The sequence below is a fragment of the Mus pahari genome, chromosome 4 (assembly GCF_900095145.1).
Source record: "Mus pahari chromosome 4, PAHARI_EIJ_v1.1, whole genome shotgun sequence".
Classification (NCBI taxonomy): domain Eukaryota; kingdom Metazoa; phylum Chordata; class Mammalia; order Rodentia; family Muridae; genus Mus; species Mus pahari.
Genome location: NC_034593.1, coordinates 69,183,974 through 69,187,440, shown reverse-complemented (window position 1 = coordinate 69,187,440; position 3,467 = coordinate 69,183,974). Strand labels below are relative to the sequence as shown.

The 3,467-nt window shown below is 44.2% G+C and overlaps 1 pseudogene; it reads right to left on the bottom strand.

The window, feature by feature from the left end:
• Positions 1 to 2,148: 2,148 nt before the first annotated feature.
• LOC110320665 lies at positions 2,149 to 2,589 on the bottom strand (annotated as a pseudogene).
• Between the last annotated feature and the right edge of the window lie 878 nt (positions 2,590 to 3,467).

Here is a 3,467-nt window from a genome sequence, read left to right as displayed (position 1 = left end):
AGAGAGAGAGACAGAGAGAGAGAGAGAGAGACAGACAGACAGACAGACAGACAGACAGAACCTGCTGAGTCCTTTGAGTTCAGATCATATGAATGTATCTCAGAGAGGATAAATTCTATGTAGGAAAGGGAAGCCATACCCATAAGCATTAATAATATTGTTGTCTAAACAGTACCACAACAATAACAGAAACAAATGACATGCAAAATTGATATGGAAAATCTTACAAGGCTCTAATGAATGACTGCTCAAACTGCTCAAAATTAAAAAAAAAAAAAAAAAAAAAAAAAAAGCAAATCAAACTTCTTTAGAGTATGCCTCCCAGTAGGTTATCCAAACTCAAGTTGTGTATACTTTCAAAGACCCCTCCCAAATTCCTTTAAGTGGACTTCCATCTGTCTCCATCACATTCTGTTTAACCTCTCTTTCCCTTACTTCCCGCACTTTACAGTGCTTCTGCTCGATAACCATGCATCTCTTGATGGTTTAGATAATAGCCTGGGATATAAGTGAACTTCGAGTTAGTTTTTGGAGTGACCATTGAAAAACCTCTTTGTTAAAGAACAAACAGAAAAAAGCAAGAAAAAGAGATTCAGGATGACGGGGAAATGGAGACATTGGTTTTTAGTATTTTATCAAATTTTTGTTTTAATAGTTTGGAAATAATTATCAGAGTTTTCCACATATTGAATTATGTAACCTACAAAAAAGAGATATTGAATACCAACTCATCCTTCTTCTAAGATCACCCTTATAGAATCTACACTTTTTTTTTTTGAGTGGAAATGTTAAAATCAGTACCATTCTTTGGGCCAAAATGTAGAGGAGTCTTTCAAATTTACTCTCTCTCTCTCTCTCTCTCTCTCTCTCTCTCTCTCTCTCTCTCTCTCTCTCTCTCTCTTTTTCTTCCAGCACAATGAATTGCCTTTATTTCTGTATGTACCCACATTTCAAAATTTAGTGGTCCTGAACAGAATGGGGAACGTGGCAATGATCCAGGAGGCCAGGCCCACGGATCTGCAAGTCATCTGCAAATGTGGTGACACAGAGCTCCTCCTGGTTCCTGCAGAGGGTCTGAGGAGCAACACTGAAACCCGAGTCTGCAAGGTCAGGGCCTGGTGTTCCAGCTGTCAGGCTCCACATCAGACCTGATGGGTGGCCAGGGTGACGCAAGAGCCCTGCTCAAACCTCTTCAATGTGTAAAAGTAAAGAAATTATGGGAAAAGTCACCAACTCAGAACTGTGCACACTGAGATCTCTTTGCATGGCCTTTCTCTAGGCATATATCCACCAAGGACCCTGAGCGCTGGCCGGTCTGAATCACCCTGTGACTGCTCTGTTCACCTCTAGACTGAGTACAAAGCTGAAGGGCTGATGGTAGCAGCAGGGCCGAGGACCTGGCGCTCCCTTTCCAGGCTGGTGGCAGGTGAGTGTGATCTGGAGCTAAGTGAGGGAGGCCAGGCTCTTTCAGCCTCATCTGATGGCTTCTGACCACAGCAAGTGTTGGGTGGTGTTGGGCAACAAGGGAGTTAAGGAGGGGAAAGCAGCACCCCTTGATAAAGGTGGGGAGATGAGAAGCCCTGAATTCCTTACCCTCGACCAATTTCAGAGGCAGGGGGAGGGTTACAATCTAAGCTTTGGCCAAGGGTGGAAGTGGAGGAGTAGGGACCACGGCTTGGATGGGGCATCACTTAAGACTTAAGAAAGCAGGGGTGCAGCCAAAGCGCCCCAAGTTCAGCAATATTCCCATGGCTACTACCTGAAGCCTTCCCATCTATTCTAAGGACCATCACATAGCTTTGGCGGAGGGCAGGGCGGGCAAAGGCAGACCTAGGCCAAGGGCCAGCAGCAGGTGATTGTGTGACGTGTCTGCTCACAGCAGTGTTAGCTGTGCCCACTGCTCCCACAGGAAACCGATTTCAACACCTTCTTGCTCCCAGAAGTTCAACTAGGCAGACAGCGGTTACACTTGACAGATGATGTTACATAGCACAACTTAAGTATTTCAAATGGACAAGAAGTTAGTATCAGAAGAGTGTCTCAGGATGATGTCAGACTGGGGCTTCTTCTCCAGTACTTTGAGGTCTACAGATGTATCTAGAAAATTCACTACTGTGGAAAATGAAGACTTCGGTTGGATGAGGAGGGGAGGCCGGGGACTTGGTGACTAATTGCTGTAACACTGTCCTTCTGGCGGCTGTGGCAGCTTCATGTTCTCTTTTGACATCATCAGGCACCGCAGTTCCTGCCGGATGACTTTGATGGGAGTTCTGCCACTTTGCCAGTACTGCCACGGCTCTTGGATCCACTTCTCCATTCGAACTACTCACACAGCTCATATCTTACAGATAAGCGTGCTTCTGGGTGCTTAGGTCAGCATTCTAGTTTAAGGCTGTATATTCGGATTTCATATATTGTTCGTGGAGGCCCAATTATCATGCCTGTCCATCTTGTAAGTGTCATGTCCTCGTCGTCCTCCAGACCCCAGTTAACTGTGCGGTTGCCTATTCCTTTCTTGCCTTCTTCCAGCTCTTCCAACAGTCAGAAATTTCGAGGGACTTTTACTTCCGAGCCTGTGGTGGCTGCCATCTTTCATCGCTGCTGCTTCTCAAATTTACACTGTTAAGTATGATATTAGCACTGAACCTTTCATATTTGACTTTTTGTGTTGAGATAAGTTAATCTTGCCTATTTTGAGTATTTTTTTAAATCATGAATGAATGTGAACTCTTTTGGAATCATTCTCTGTCTCTGTTGATATGTCCATATGGTTTCTGTCTTTCATTTTGTTGATACGAGATATTGGCTGATTTATAAACCCTGCTTAGTGGTTTCTTAGAATGGTTCTCTCTCTTATGTGGTCCAGATGAGATGTTTGGGTGCAGTATCAGTTACTTTCCTCACTGCTATGACAAAATAACTAAAATGCCTTAAAGAGATCATTTATTTTGCCTCAGGTGTGAGGGTACAATTTACCATAATGGGGACTGCAAGGGGGCTAATACACTTTGGCTGAATTGGGAGACACCTGAGGTGGCTGTTCACATTGTTTTTACAGTCACAAAGCAGAGGGCACTGAATTCTGCTGTTAGAGTTGCTTTCTTCTTGTCACTTAGTTCAGCACCTCTACATGTGGGATGAAGGTACTTCAGGGTTATATTCCTCTCTGGAGCTGCCCTTAGAGATATTCCCAGAAGCATATCTCTGAGGTTAGTTTAAATGCCAGTCATGTTAAAAACGCATAATCATCAGAGATATCCATCTGAAAGAGTCAGGACTGGGAGGTTGCTCTAACTTCTCTAGCACATGCAGTTTTTAAAGTACACAATTCATGGGACCCAGGCAGCATCAGCAGCCGTGATTTGTACTGGAATGGACTAAAGGGGTAGATCAGTTTGTGAGCATCCCCCTCCTGTCCCTTCTCCTACTCTAGAGAATGTTAGGGATCCGATCTCAGTTCAGTTCTT